Source organism: Hyperolius riggenbachi, chromosome 2 (assembly GCF_040937935.1).
Source record: "Hyperolius riggenbachi isolate aHypRig1 chromosome 2, aHypRig1.pri, whole genome shotgun sequence".
NCBI classification, from domain to species: domain Eukaryota; kingdom Metazoa; phylum Chordata; class Amphibia; order Anura; family Hyperoliidae; genus Hyperolius; species Hyperolius riggenbachi.
In genome coordinates this window covers 9,332,539-9,348,915 of record NC_090647.1, presented here as the reverse complement: position 1 = coordinate 9,348,915, position 16,377 = coordinate 9,332,539, and the positions used below count along the sequence as shown (strand labels likewise).

General features: G+C 53.6%; 1 protein-coding gene across 2 annotated transcripts in view; it reads right to left on the bottom strand.

Annotated features, from left to right (window-relative positions):
* The window catches only part of LOC137545346 (uncharacterized), a 34,149-nt gene that overhangs the window by 9,254 nt on the left and 8,518 nt on the right, over positions 1-16,377 (bottom strand). Inside the window, exon 4 of one of the 2 annotated variants that reach the window (XM_068266472.1) lies at positions 11,433-11,678. The gene's annotated coding sequence lies outside the window, so the exon portion shown is untranslated. Of the gene's footprint in view, positions 1-5,747; positions 5,830-11,432; positions 11,679-16,377 lie in introns of those variants that run through there. The other variant, XM_068266473.1, reaches the window with a different exon arrangement.

Sequence of the window (16,377 nt, the reverse complement as noted above, 5' to 3'; positions counted from 1 at the left end):
ACCCCACTTTGCAGTTATTTATTTGTAAAAAATGTTTGGAATGATGTATGATTTTCGTTCCACTTCTCATGTGTACACCACTTTGTGTTGGTCTTTCACGTGGAATTCCAATAAAATTGATTCATGTATGTGGCAGTAATGTGACAAAATGTGGAAAACTTCAAGGGGGCCGAATACTTTTGCAAGCCACTGTATGTTTCTGCACAACACAGGCGATGTCTCCTAGAGATTCACTGGCTAATACAAGAGAACACTGCGTTCAATCACAAACGCAAATATCACGAGGGAAAAGCGTTTGCATGGAATCGCCTGTGGTTCCTGCAGACACGAGTGTGACCACTTTCTCAGGGCCTGATCCGCCGTAATCACAACCTGTTCTATTAATAGCCCCGCCTTCCCAATCAGATGCCAGCGCAATTCAGGGGAATGCTGTATTTTACCGCAGCTCGCGCCCGAATCCCTCCAGCTGTAACAGGCACATGGCTGCGGGCGTGGCTTGCTGGGGATGATGGGATGCACCGTTTTATGAGGAGTCTTGTTTTGTCAGTTTTTTGCTTTCTCTGATTGGCTAAATACTTCCAGGTCAACTCAGAAGTATTGGACCAATCAGAGACTGCAGAATTTTACCACGGCAATTGTAATACCACAGATATTTTAAGCCAATCACAAGACTTAAGAATATTAAGGTGGCCACTAATGGCCCATACTCACGGGAGACCTGTCGCCGCAACACGTGCGCGCCGTGTGTTGCGGCGACAATTGTAGCCCGTGAGTATGGGCCGTCGCACGGGCGCACACCTCGAACTGTCGCTCGTCGCCGATGTCGCCAGGCGATTGAACCGCTCAATCGCCTGGCGACAGTTGCCGCCGCAACTGTCGCTAGTCCGCGTGAGTACGCGGACTAGCGACAGCAACATATATAAATGATACAGAGCTTCCGGCGGGGGGAGGAGGAACGTCGGCGACAGCTTCCGTCGCACCGCTGGTCCCTCTTCCGCATGTGTACGCGGAGGGACCTGGCGAGGAGCTGTCGCTGGCCTGTCGCGCACACGCTCACGTGTGCTAGCGACAGGCCAAAAAGTTGCCCGTGAGTATGGGCCATAACAGTCCAATTTCTAGCGAAAAATCAATACAGCAATCAGATAGTCTGATCGGATTGGTTGTAAATCTCTGTTGATGGGCACAATCGATTATGAACGATTATAAAAATAGTCGTCCGACTGGATTTTCGTCTAATCAAAATTTGGATTTTTTTTGTACGTTTTGATAGGAAGCAAAGATTGATTTGTTGATGGTGTAGTGAACGATTTTTCTTCCAATCAGAATTATCTGATTGCTCGAATGATTTTTTACTAGAAATTGGATCGTTAGTGGCCACCTTTAGAGTCTCGTGATTAGTCACAAATGACCGCGATAATCCGATGTTTGCAGAAATTCTGCATTCTTTGATTGGGGTAACATTACCGAGTTGCTGTAAGTTGGATTTCCGGTTAGAAATGTAGAGATTTCAATGCTGCGGAATCTGAATTCGCATCACTCAGAGTGCGGACGTGCGTCCTGCGAGACGCTCAGCGGCTGCGTCCCTCCCTACAGCTTGCATCCATCTCTCAGCTTGTTTTGCACGTGTTTTGTTCTATTATTGTTTCTGTATTCTCCTCTTTGCCTTATGATAACAGTATCGCGAGATTATAAAGCAGACGAGGATGCGAAGCGCAGAATGTTCCTAGCCACAGGAGCGTGACTCTGCCAAATCGTGGGGGACCGGAGCCACCGGGGAGACAGCGAGGGACGAGAGGAGAAGCATTTCCTTTCAGCTCGAAATCAATCTCTCACAGCAGATCGGCTGTGCTGGAAAATATCCATTGAAACACTGGCTATCATTCCATGGGCCTGATTCACAAAGCGGTGCAAAGTGTTTGCATGCCAGTGAAAAGCCCTTTATCACGCCTAAACTCAGTTTAGGCATGATAAGAAAAAACTCGCACGAATTTTCCACGCGCAAACTTTTGCGCGCGCAATTGCGCAACGCACGGTGCAGTGCGCGCGATGCGTCCATTAAACCCTATGGGCGCTGCGCGCGGAGTTGCGCGATTGCGCGCGCAAAATTTCACGCGCGGGACTTTACGCGCGATAAAGAGCACAAAGCGGTGCTAACTCAGCGGTGCAAAGGTTATCACGCCTAAAGTCTTTTAGGCGTGATAACGGAGTTATCACCGCTTTGTGAATCAGGCCAAGGTGTCCTTTCCAAAATCAGACGCAGTCACTGGGCCTGGGAGCTCAGATTGCAGAAATCAGACATGGAAAGGAGGGAGGGGGGGTTGTACAGGTGTAACGCCATCAGTTCCTGTTAAACAATACCAGTTGCCTGGCTGTCCTGCTGATCAGGACCCGATCTGGCTCAGCTATTTCCGCTGGAGCCCAATGGAAAGCCACTACTGCCGCTACTGTTTAGAAGGCGTTTCCCCCTCTATGTTGCCGGTGATGACTCGGTAAACGTGGCGTTGAACACACACTGCAGTGATCGGACCTCGGCGTCCCCACGCAGAGAACTTTGGCACCTGTTTTCCCGGCAACAAATCCCGGAAACCACCACATACAACCACCGATGTATGTTTGAAGCTGCCCACACACACAGATTCACATCCAATCTTTTTAAATATCAATTCCTAAAATGCTGCAACCTACAGAAAATCTGCTGTAAAAGCAGTAAAGCTGACCAGACATTACTCCATTTCAACCGAGCGATTAAGCGATCAACTATATCGGGAGAGCAACAAGTGTGGTGGATTGACTAGAAGCCCACACACTGTGAGATCCCGGATACTGTCCTTCACTAATCGATCTGTACGATGTTGTGCCTCCAGCTCTGACACCAAACATCCTTTCTGTGTCGATGAAAATCATGTGACCAGCAGCCGATTCCTTTACAATCGATTGATATTTTCCATCCTGCCCAGTCAAGTAAATCGGTTTAATTAGATATCGGCCAATTTCCATTGATCGAGCAGAATGGAACATCATCCCGATATGATAAAACAATTGAATGGGACGGTTGTAAAGCAATCTTGCTGCATCTGTGTGCTATTACCTAAATCGTCTATTCAGACTATTCCCGTCTGCTGATCCTCTTATCACACAGTGGTGGAGTAAGATTACTTACAGATTGTACAATCAGATTGTAAGATGTGTGGCCAGTTTTAAGGCTTCTTAAAGCGGACCTGAACTCAGAACTGCTTCTCAGCTCCAAAAGATAAGCAACAGCATATTAACATTTAAAGTAAAACATTTGTTACAGCTGATACAAATCCTGCAATAAATCTGTAGTGTGTCTACTTCCTACTTTCATGGAAGCAGACATAGGGTTAACATCCTGTGCTTTCAAATGAGCTTATCTGCTGTGGCAGTCAGGTGACACAGTTGAGGGATCAAATTACACAGATGAGGGGGAATTAGACAGGCTAAACTCTCTAAATACATACAGGGTGCATTTCTCTGTTTTCCTTCTGTCCTGTGCGAGAGTTCAGCTCCACTTTAACAGCCAAAATAATCCAAAAATCGAGTAGGACAAATGGAACATCCCCAAACATTCAATCACAACTTTTCTGATTAGAGACAAAGCAGTCTGGTAAACGTTCTTAAATCTGTTGGTGTGTAACCATCTAGCAGATATCTGTTGTCACAGCACGCCACACACATGCAATCATCACACGATAATACGCTGAGATACGATTGGAAACACCCCTCTCCAGCCTGTCGGACCAACACCACATGCTATTTTCAGTCGCTTATCAACAATAATTGCCTCAAAAGTTGTGTCTATGCAATCGTTGTTGGATCTTACAAGAACCAGATGGCCACAATTCTCTATACACTGCTCTGTGCTGGGGATCCTGGGCCAAAGAGCTGACAATCAGCAGTGTGGACAGGCAGGAAGGAGAAAAAGTCTCTGGCGGGGAGGGGGGGGGGGGGGTGACTCCCCATGTCCTGCCAAGACAGCGCAGCCAGCACAGGGCCCCACGCACTCACCTGAGCATCCAGCACAGGGCCCCCCAGACAGTGCAGCCAGCACAGGGCCCCCCGCACTCACCTTAGCAGCCAGCACAGGGTCCCCCACACTCACCTGAGCAGCCAGCACAGGGGCCCCCCCCACACTCACCTGAGCAGCCAGCGCAGGGCCCCCCAGACAGCGCAGCCAGCACAGGGGCCCCCCCCCCCCCACTCACCTGAGCATCCAGCACAGGGCCCCCCAGACAGCCCAACCAGCACAGGGTCCCCCACACTCACCTGAGCAGCCAGCACAGCCCCCCCCCCCCCCCAGACAGTGCAGCCAGCACAGGGTCCCCCCTCACTCACCTGAGCAGCCAGCACAGGGGCCCCCCAGACAGCGCAGCCAGCACAGGGCCCCCCGCACTCACCTGAGCAGCCAGCACAGGCCCCCCCAGACAATGCAGCCAGCACAGGGTCCCTCACACTCACCTGAGCAGCCAGCACAGGGCCCCCCGCACTCACCTGAGCAGCCAGCACAGGGCCCCCCAGACAGCGCAGCCAGCACAGGGCCCCCCGCACTCACCTGAGCATCCAGCACAGGGCCCCCCAGCCAGCGCAGCCAGCACAGGGTCCCCCACACTCACCTGAGCATCCAGCACAGGGCCCCCCCGCACTCACCTGAGCAGCCAGCACAGGGCCCCCCAGACAGCGCAGCCAGCACAGGGCCCCACGCACTCACCTGGGGCATCCAGCACAGGGCCCCCCAGACAGCGCAGCCAGCACAGTGCCCCCCGCACTCACCTGAGCAGCAAGCACAGCCACCCCCCCCCAGACAGCGCAGCCAACACAGGGTCCCCCACACTCACCTGAGCAGCCAGCACAGGGCCCCCCGCACTCACCTGAGCAGCCAGCACAGGGACCCCCAGACAGCGCAGCCAGCACAGGGCCCCCCGCAGTCACCTGAGCATCCAGCACAGGGCCCCCCCAGACCGCGCAGCCAGCACAGGGCTCCCCGCACTCACCTGAGCAGCCAGCACAGGGCCCCCCCGCACTCACCTGAGCAGCCAGCACAGGGCCCCCCAGACAGCGCAGCCAGCACAGGGCCCCCCGCACTCACCTGAGCAGCCAGCACAGGGTCCCCCCAGACAGCGCAGTCTGCACAGGGCCCCCCCAGACAGCGCAGCCAGCACAGGGTCCCCCACACTCACCTGAGCAGCCAGCACAGGGCCCCCCAGACAGCGCAGCAAGCACAGGGCCCCCCCACACTCACCTGAGCATCCAGCACAGGGCCCCCCGCACTCACCTGAGCAGCCAGCACAGGGGCCCCCCACACTCACCTGAGCAGCCAGCGCAGGGCCCCCCCAGACAGCGCGGCCAGCACAGGGCCCCCCCGCACTCACCTGAGCATCAAGCACAGGGCCCCCCAGACAGCGCAGCCAGCACAGGGTCCCCCACACTCACCTGAGCAGCCAGCACAGGGCCCCCCGCACTCACCTGAGCAGCCAGCACAGGGGCCCCCTGCACTCACCTGAGCAGCCAGCACAGGGCCCCCTGCACTCACCTGAGTAGCCAGCACAGGGCCCCCCGCACTCACCTGAGCAGTCAGCACAGCCCCCCCCCCCACTCACCTGAGCAGCCAGCACAGGGCCCCCGCACTCACCTGAGCAGCCAGCACAGGGCCCCCGCACTCACCTGAGCAGCCAGCACAGGGCCCCCCCCGCACTCACCTGAGCAGCCAGCACAGAGCCCCCCACACTCACCTGAGCAGCCAGCACAGGGCATGTCAGCCTCCTCCTGTGTGTACAGCGCCGGTTACTAACAACAACTGTCTCCGGCTTCAGCTACCATCAGGATGTCATTCCAGCCAGATGGGGGGGGAGGGGCTGCTGACAGGTGCCGAGCTGGACGGACGCACACAAAGGTGTGGGAGAGACAAACAGCAGGTGAGGGAGGGGGGGGGGAGACAGGGGGGAGAGAGAGTGACAGAGGATGAGAGAGGAGAGATGGAGAGAGGAGAGATGGAGAGAGGAGAGAGGGAGAGAAAGAGAGACAGAGAGAGAGATATACAGAGAGAGAGAGAGACAGAGAGAGGGGGGTGGGGAGAGAGAGACGGGGGGGGGGAGAGGTAGAGAGAGAGGCAGAGAGAGAGGGAGAGAGAGAGGGGGGGGGGGGGAGAGAGAGAGATACAGAGAGAGAGATACAGAGAGAGAGAGAGAGAGAGAGATGGAGAGAGAGAAAGAGTGACAGAGGGAGAGAGCCTGAGGGGGGGGGGGGGGGAGAGATAAACAGAGAGAGAGAGAAACATAGAGAGAGAGAGAGTTTCAGAGGGAGAGAGCCTGAGGGGAGGGGGGGGGGGAGAGACGGAGAGAGAGAGAGATAGTGAGAGAGAGGGAGGGAGATAGACAGAGAGGGGGGGGGAGAGAGAGAGAGGGGGGGGGAGAGAGAGAGAGGGAGAGAGAGTTACAGAGGGAGAGAGCCCGAGGGGGGGGGGGGGGGAGAGATGGAGAGAGAGAGAGAGAGAGAGAAAAAAAGAAAGAAAGAGAGAAACAGAGAAAGAGAGAGAGAGATAGGGAGAGAGAGAGGGGGGGGGGGAGAAAGAGAGAGAGGGAAAGAGAGTGACAGAGGGAGAGAGCCCAAGGGGGGAGAGAGATAGTGAGAGAGAGGGAGGGAGATAGACAGAGAGGGGGGGGAGAGAGAGAGAGGGGGGGGGGGGAGAGAGAGAGGGAGAGAGAGTTACAGAGGGAGAGAGCCCGAGGGGGGGGGGGGGAGAGATGGAGAGAGAGAGAGAGAGAGAGAAAAAAAGAAAGAAAGAGAGAAACAGAGAAAGAGAGAGAGAGATAGGGAGAGAGAGAGGGGGGGGGGGGAGAAAGAGAGAGAGGGAAAGAGAGTGACAGAGGGAGAGCGCCCAAGGGGGGGAGAGAGCGAGACAGGGAGAGAGGGAGAGAGAGAGAGAGAGTTACAGAGGGAGAGAGCCCGAGGGGGGGGGGGGGGGGGGAGAGAGAGAGAGAGAGAGAAAAAGAAAGAAAGAGAGAAACAGAGAAAGAGAGAGAGAGATAGGGAGAGAGAGAGAGGGGGGGGGGGGAGAAAGAGAGAGAGGGAAAGAGAGTGACAGAGGGAGAGCGCCCAAGGGGGGGAGAGAGCGAGACAGGGAGAGAGGGAGAGAGAGAGAGAGAGTTACAGAGGGAGAGAGCCCGAGGGGGGGGGGGGGGAGAGAGAGAGAGAGAGGGAGGGAGAGACAGTACTGGCCTGTATGCAATTCACCTTTTCTCCTAGGTGATATTTTTACACCTTAGCAATAAAATGCCTTTTAGGCGACCAGCAAGTAAGAAAATACTCAAAATTTTGATACTACTTTTTCACCTACTTTTTAAAACTTGTTTAATTCCAAAGTGCTGAAAAGTTACTTAAAGAATACCCGAAGTGGCATGTGACATGATGAGATAGACATGTGTATGTACAGTGCCTAGCACACAAATAACTATGCTGTGTTCCTTTTTTTCTTTCTCTGTCTGAAAGAGTTAAATATCAGGTATGTAAGTGGCTGACTCAGTCCTGACAGGAAATGACTACAGTGTGACCCTCACTGATAAGAAATTCCAACTATAAAACACTTTCCTAGCAGAAAATGCATTCTGAGAGCAAGAAAGAGATAAAAAGGAGAATTTCTTATCAGTGAGGGTCACACTGTAGTCACTTCCTGTCTGAGTCAGCCACTTACATACCTGATATTTTACTCTTTCAGACAGAGAAAGAAAAAAGAACACAGCATCGTTATTTGTGTGCTAGGCACTGTACATACACATGTCTATCTCATCATGTCACATGTCACTTCTGGTATCCTTTAAAGAGAGCCCGAGGTGGGCTCATAAAACACAAAAAAAAGTAGGCTACCTGATTCGCAGGGCTGAGCGGATCAGGTTTCTGCAAAAAAAACGCTACTCCCCACCGCTCCTGTGGGCCACAGTGGCGCACTTTCACTTGTGTGACCCCCAAGTCCCGACGCTGCACTGAGAGACAGCGTTGTCTCTCATAGCGTGCAGGGAGGCGGGAGAGCAGCAGGAGGCGCGGCCAGGGGAGAGAGCTGCCCAATGACAGCTCAGGAAACCCTGTAGGACTGCCCCTGGTGGGCGTTTTAAACAGGGAATCCCTCTCCCCTCTGTTTACCTCCAGTTAGCGACAAATCTTGTCGCTAAACTCGGGGGTCTATAGTGCGGCGAAGGGGGGACAGAGAGCGGGAGGTTGGGGGACACAGAGGCGGGTCATTAGGCAGAGAACATGGCTCTGTGTCCCATCTCCCCCAATATCCCCATCTCAGGTTCTCTTTAACCTCCCTGGCGGTGCATTTCTGTCTGGAGTCAAAAGCGGTACATTTTTTTCAATTTTAGGCCTGTACACAGTACATATATATATGTATACACACATTTGGGATTTGGTTCCAGGTGGGGATCAGATAGGGCACAGTTCTCTCTTTCCCTTGTGCCCTGTGCAGAAGTTTGGGTCCACTTTCATTTTTTACCCACCCTCCGATGACGTCACGCCGCACAGCTGCTAACTGCCGCTCGGCCATCCTGATTGGCCGCCGGGGATCCCAGGAAGAAGAATGTAGGTAAGGGGATCCCGGCAGCCGGGGGAGAAGCCTGGGTCCCACTAGCAGTGCCGATTCAGCACGGGACCCAGGAAAAGGCAGCACACAGCGGTTTTGGGCCAGTCCGAGCTGACCTCGGACTTACCTCTCTGAGCATGTAAAACTCAGCCCGAGCTCAGCTCGGGATTACCGCCAGGGAAAAGAAACAAATCTCTGAGGAGAAAACTCTGGAGAAAAACTCAACTGCATATGGGCCAGAGAGCACCTCAGACACATTCCCTGCCAAGCTGAGCTGGGAAGAATCCCACTACTGCTTGAGATACAGAGGAGAGTGCTGTCCTACTGGGCCCACCTACAGAAGAGAGGGCTGTCCTACTGGGCCCACCTACAGAAGAGAGGGCTGTCCTACTGGGCCCACCTACAGAAGAGAGGGCTGTCCTACTGGGCCCACCTACAGAAGAGAGGGCTGTCCTACTGGGCCCACCTACAGAGGAGAGGGCTGTCCTACTGGGCCCACCTACAGAAGAGAGGGCTGTCCTACTGGGCCCACCTACAGAGGAGAGGGCTGTCCTACTGGGCCCACCTACAGAAAAGAGGGCTGTCCTACTGGGCCCACCTACAGAAGAGAGGGCTGTCCTACTGGGCCCACCTACAGAAAAGAGGGCTGTCCTACTGGGCCCACCTACAGAAGAGAGGGCTGTCCTACTGGGCCCACCTACAGAAGAGAGGGCTGTCCTACTGGGCCCACCTACAGAAGAGAGGGCTGTCCTACTGGGCCCACCTACAGAAGAGAGGGCTGTCCTATTGGGCCCACCGACAGAAGAGAGGGCTGTCCTACTGGGCCCACCTACAGAAGAGAGGGCTGTCCTACTGGGCCCACCTACAGAAGAGAGGGCTGTCCTACTGGGCCCACCTACAGAGCAGCAGCCCTGACTCCCCCACTGCAACGATACAGAAGAGAGGGCTGTCCTACTGGGCCCACCTACAGAAGAGAGGGCTGTCCTATTGGGCCCACCGACAGAAGAGAGGGCTGTCCTATTGGGCCCACCTACAGAAGAGAGGGCTGTCCTACTGGGCCCACCTACAGAAGAGAGGGCTGTCCTACTGGGCCCACCTACAGAAGAGAGGGCTGTCCTACTGGGCCCACCTACAGAAGAGAGGGCTGTCCTACTGAGCCCACCTACAGAAGAGAGGGCTGTCCTACTGGGCCCACCTACAGAAGAGAGGGCTGTCCTACTGGGCCCACCTACAGAAGAGAGGGCTGTCCTACTGGGCCCACCTACAGAAGAGAGGGCTGTCCTACTGGGCCCACCTACAGAAGATAGGGCTGTCCTACTGGGCCCACCTACAGAAGAGAGGGCTGTCCTACTGGGCCCACCTACAGAAGAGAGGGCTGTCCTACTGGGCCCACCTACAGAAGAGAGGGCTGTCCTACTGGGCCCACCTACAGAAGAGAGGGCTGTCCTACTTGGCCCACCTACAGAAGAGAGGGCTGTCCTACTGGGCCCACCTACAGAAGAGAGGGCTGTTCTACTGGGCCCACCTACAGAGCAGCAGCCCTGACTCCCCCAATGCAAATATACAGAAGGGAGGGCTGTCCTATTGGGCCCACCTACAGAAGAGAGGGCTGTTCTACTGGGCCCACCTACAGAAGAGAGGGCTGTCCTACTGGGCCCACCTACAGAGCAGCAGCCCTGACTCCCCCAATGCAAATATACAGAAGGGAGGGCTGTCCTATTGGGCCCACCTACAGAAGAGAGGGCTGTTCTACTGGGCCCACCTACAGAAGAGAGGGCTGTCCTACTGGGCCCACCTACAGAGCAGCAGCCCTGACTCCCCCAATGCAAAGATACAGAAGAGAGTGCTGTCCTACTGGGCCCACCTACAGAAGGGAGTGCTGTCCTACTGGGCCCACCTACAGAGGCGCAGCCCTGACTCACCCACTACAAAGCCATGCTGCACAATGAAGACCAAGAAAAGCCGTGTGCCCTGAGAGAAGTGGTCATCTCTCTGCTCCCTCCAACCCCCGATCCACATGTCCTAACAAGAGGCCAGATAAAGCACACCACAGCCAAGAGCAAGAGGACTAGGCAGAGAAGAGAGATGAGCAAATGAGCAGAAGACCCTCGAGGACGAGAATCACTTCCTGCTGCACCGCCCCAAATATACTGCAACTAGGGCCAGATACTTACCTCAGCTTCACACGCCCTCCACCAGATCCTCTGGAAGCTCACAGCCGTGTTCCGGTCAGTGAATGAGCAGCCGCAGGAAGCCTTGTACCTGCCCAGTAGCATGGAGCCATTCATGCACGGCTCCGGGGGCACGGCTGTAGTGAGGGGCGGGGCTGTATCACCTGGTGCTCCGTGGGGGCTGGTCTCTGGAGGTGTGGCTTCATTATCCGCCTCCCCCCGCCTCTTCACTGCCTCAGAGTAGACACACCCCATCCTGCATGCTGAGGAGACAAACAAGATGGCGGCCCTTTCCTATCATCATCATCATCCTACCACCGCCCCGTGTGCTCAATGAGATGCTAATTATTCAAGAGTTCATGCAGATTTACGCAGCTTGGAAATGGACCAATTACATTTGATTGGCCCATATTGAAGCTGCATCAACAGCTAGTCCTCAATTCCAGCACTGCAGATTCATGGCTGGAAGCTGATTGGTCACTATCAGCAACTGTAAACCACACCCCAGTGCATTTCCCGCCTCAGGTATAAAATGGCTGCCTATGACACAAGATGGCCACCCTGTCCCCTCCCACTCCATGTGACAGTCTTGTGGTGTTTTCATGCATAGAAACTATTGCTATGGCAACTGACCTCAGTTCCACTGAGGTGATGTCTCCATAGCAACCAACCTGCTCATAGAATCAGAGTCATTTGGTTCCAGGGGCGGACGGGAGGGCTGTGTCAGGCAGCTTGCTGGTCCTTGTAGTTCGCCAGTCCAGCACATTGGGTGTAAGAATGAGCTGACACACCGCTGGGGGAGACACATTTATTGAAGTTCAGAAGTGTGAGTTAGTGTGTGCTGAGTCCTGCAGGGGGCGCTCACACCGGGGTCCCCACACCGGGTGCCTGCAGACTGATGTCACCGGAGGGTCCGCCTACAACACAAAACCAAAATGTTATTACTCCGCCCGCCTCTCTTCTATCTCCCAGGATCTCTGCATGCCTCAGTTCCCAGCTCTGCTCACCTTTGTGGGGAATGTATGGCAGATGTATGGGGAGGTATGGGGGACGTATGGCAGATGTATAGAGATGTATGGCAGATGTATGGGGAGGTATGGCGAGGTATGGGGGACGTATGGCATGTATAGCAGATGTATGGGGAGGTATGGCATATATGGCAGTTGTATGGGGAGGTATGGGGGACGTATGGCATGTATAGCAGATGTATGGGGAGGTATGGGGGACGTATGGCAGATGTATAGAGATGTATGGCAGATGTATGGGGAGGTATGGCGAGGTATGGGGGACGTATGGCATGTATACCAGATGTATGGGGAGGTATGGCATATATGGCAGTTGTATGGGGAGGTATGGGGGACGTATGGCATGTATACCAGATGTATGGGGAGGTATGGGGGACGTATGGCATGTATACCAGATGTATGGGGAGGTATGGCATATATGGCAGTTGTATGGGGAGGTATGGGGGACGTATGGCATGTATAGCAGATGTATGGGGAGGTATGGGGGGCATATGGCATGTATGGCAGATGTATGGGGAGGTATGAGGGACATATGGCATGTATAGCAGATGTATGGGGAGGTATGGGGGACATATGGCATGTATAGCAGATGTATGGGGAGGTATGGGGGACGTATGGCATGTATGGCAGATGTATGGGGAGGTATGAGGGACATATGGCATGTATAGCAGATGTATGGGGAGGTATGGGGGACATATGGCATGTATAGCAGATGTATGGGGAGGTATGGCATATATGGCAGTTGTATGGGGAGGTATGGGGGACGTATGGCATGTATAGCAGATGTATGGGGAGGTATGGGGGACATATGGCATGTATGGCAGATGTATGGGGAGGTATGAGGGACATATGGCATGTATAGCGGATGTATGGGGAGGTATGGCATGTATGGCAGATGTATGGGGAGGTATGGGGGACGTATGGCATGTATAGCAGATGTATGGGGAGGTATGGGGGACATATGGCATGTATGGCAGATGTATGGGGAGGTATGGAGGACGTATGGCATGTATAGCAGATGTATGGGGAGGTATGGGGGACATATGGCATGTATGGCAGATGTATGGGGAGGTATGAGGGACATATGGCATGTATAGCGGATGTATGGGGAGGTATGGCATGTATGGCAGATGTATGGGGAGGTATGGGGGACGTATGGCATGTATAGCAGATGTATGGGGAGGTATGGGGGACGTATGGCATGTATACCAGATGTATGGGGAGGTATGGCATATATGGCAGTTGTATGGGGAGGTATGGGAGACGTATGGCATGTATACCAGATGTATGGGGAGGTATGGGGGACGTATGGCATGTATACCAGATGTATGGGGAGGTATGGCATATATGGCAGTTGTATGGGGAGGTATGGGGGACGTATGGCATGTATAGCAGATGTATGGGGAGGTATGGGGGACATATGGCATGTATGGCAGATGTATGGGGAGGTATGAGGGACATATGGCATGTATAGCAGATGTATGGGGAGGTATGGGGGACATATGGCATGTATAGCAGATGTATGGGGAGGTATGGGGGATGTATGGCATGTATGGCAGTTGTATGGGGAGGTATGAGGGACATATGGCATGTATAGCAGATGTATGGGGAGGTATGGGGGACATATGGCATGTATAGCAGATGTATGGGGAGGTATGGCATATATGGCAGTTGTATGGGGAGGTATGGGGGACGTATGGCATGTATAGCAGATGTATGGGGGGGTATGGGGGACATATGGCATGTATGGCAGATGTATGGGGAGGTATGAGGGACATATGGCATGTATAGCGGATGTATGGGGAGGTATGGCATGTATGGCAGATGTATGGGGAGGTATGGGGGACGTATGGCATGTATAGCAGATGTATGGGGAGGTATGGGGGACATATGGCATGTATGGCAGATGTATGGGGAGGTATGGAGGACGTATGGCATGTATAGCAGATGTATGGGGAGGTATGGGGGACATATGGCATGTATGGCAGATGTATGGGGAGGTATGAGGGACATATGGCATGTATAGCGGATGTATGGGGAGGTATGGCATGTATGGCAGATGTATGGGGAGGTATGGGGGACGTATGGCATGTATAGCAGATGTATGGGGAGGTATGGCAGATGTATGGGGAGGTATGGCAGATGTATGGAGAGGTATGGAGGACGTATGGCATGTATGGCGGATGTATGGGGAGGTATGGGGGACGTATGGCATGTATAGCAGATGTATGGGGAGGTATGGGGGACATATGGCATGTATAGCAGATGTATGGGGAGGTATGGAGGACGTATGGCATGTATGGCGGATGTATGGGGAGGTATGGGGGACGTATGGCATGTATAGCAGATGTATGGGGAGGTATGGGGGACATATGGCATGTATAGCAGATGTATGGGGAGGTATGGGGCACGTATGGCATGTATGGCGGATGTATGGGGAGGTATGGCATGTATAGCAGATGTATGGCGGATGTATGGGGAGGTATGGCATGTATAGCGGATGTATGGGGAGGTATGGGGGACATATGGCATGTATGGGGAGGTATGGGGGAGGTATGGCATGTATGGCGGATGTATGGGGAGGTATGGGGGACATATGGCATGTATAGCAGATGTATGGGGAGGTATGAGGGACATATGGCATATATGGCAGATGTATGGAGAGGTATGGGGGACATATGGCATGTATAGCAGATGTATGGGGAGGTATGGGGGACGTATGGCATGTATGGCAGATGTATGGGGAGGTATGAGGGACATATGGCATATATGGCAGATGTATGGGGAGGTATGGGGGACGTATGGCATGTATAGCAGATGTATGGGGAGGTATGGAGGACGTATGGCATGTATGGCGGATGTATGGGGAGGTATGGGGGACGTATGGCATGTATGGCAGATGTATGGGGAGGTATGGGGGACATATGGCATGTATAGCGGATGTATGGGGAGGTATGGCATATATGGCAGATGTATGGGGAGGTATGGGGGAGGTATGGGGGACGTATGGCATGTATAGCAGATGTATGGGGAGGTATGGGGGACATATGGCATGTATAGCGGATGTATGGGGAGGTATGGCATGTATAACAGATGTATGGCATGTATAGCAGATGTATGGGGAGGTATGGGGGACGTATGGCATGTATGGTGGATGTATGGGGAGGTATGGGGGACGTATGGCATGTATAGCAGATGTATGGGGAGGTATGGGGGACGTATGGCATGTATGGCAGATGTATGGGGAGGTATGGCAGATGTATGGGGAGGTATGGGGGACGTATGGCATGTATAGCAGATGTATGGGGGGGTATAGGGGACGTATGGCATGTATGGTGGATGTATGGGGAGGTATGGGGGACGTATGGCATGTATAGCAGATGTATGGGGAGGTATGGAGGACGTATGGCATGTATAGCGGATGTATGGGGAGGTATGGGGGACGTATGGCATGTATAGCGGATGTATGGGGAGGTATGGGGGGACGTATGGCATGTATAGCAGATGTATGGGGAGGTATGGAGGACGTATGGCATGTATGGCGGATGTATGGGGAGGTATGGGGGACGTATGGCATGTATAGCGGATGTATGGGGAGGTATGGGGGACGTATGGCATGTATGGCGGATGTATGGGGAGGTATGGGGGACGTATGGCATGTATGGCAGATGTATGGGGAGGTATGGCATGTATAACAGATGTATGGCAGATGTATGGGGAGGTATGGCATGTATGGCAGATGTATGGGGAGGTATGGGGGACGAATGGCATGTATGGCAGATATATGGGGAGGTATGGGGGACGAATGGCATGTATGGCGGATGTATGGGGAGGTATGGCATGTATAACAGATGTATGGGGAGGTATGGGGGACGTATGGCATGTATAGCAGATGTATGGGGAGGTATGGGGGACGTATGGCATGTATAGCAGATGTATGGGGAGGTATGGGGGACGTATGGCATGTATGGCAGATGTATGGGGAGGTATGGGGGACGAATGGCATGTATGGCAGATATATGGGGAGGTATGGGGGACGAATGGCATGTATGGCGGATGTATGGGGAGGTATGGCATGTATAACAGATGTATGGGGAGGTATGGGGGACGTATGGCATGTATAGCAGATGTATGGGGAGGTATGGGGGACGTATGGCATGTATAGCAGATGTATGGGGAGGTATGGGGGACGAATGGCATGTATGGCGGATGTATGGGGAGGTATGGCATGTATAACAGATGTATGGGGAGGTATGGGGGACGTATGGCATGTATAGCAGATGTATGGGGAGGTATGGGGGACGTATGGCATGTATAGCAGATGTATGGGGAGGTATGGGGGACGTATGGCATGTATGGCAGATGTATGGGGAGGTATGGCATGTATAACAGATGTATGGCAGATGTATGGGGAGGTATGGCATGTATGGCAGATGTATGGGGAGGTATGGGGGACGAATGGCATGTATGGCAGATATATGGGGAGGTATGGGGGACGAATGGCATGTATGGCGGATGTATGGGGACCTATGGCATGTATAGCGGATGTATGGGGAGGTATGGGGGACGTATGGCATGTATGGCGGATGTA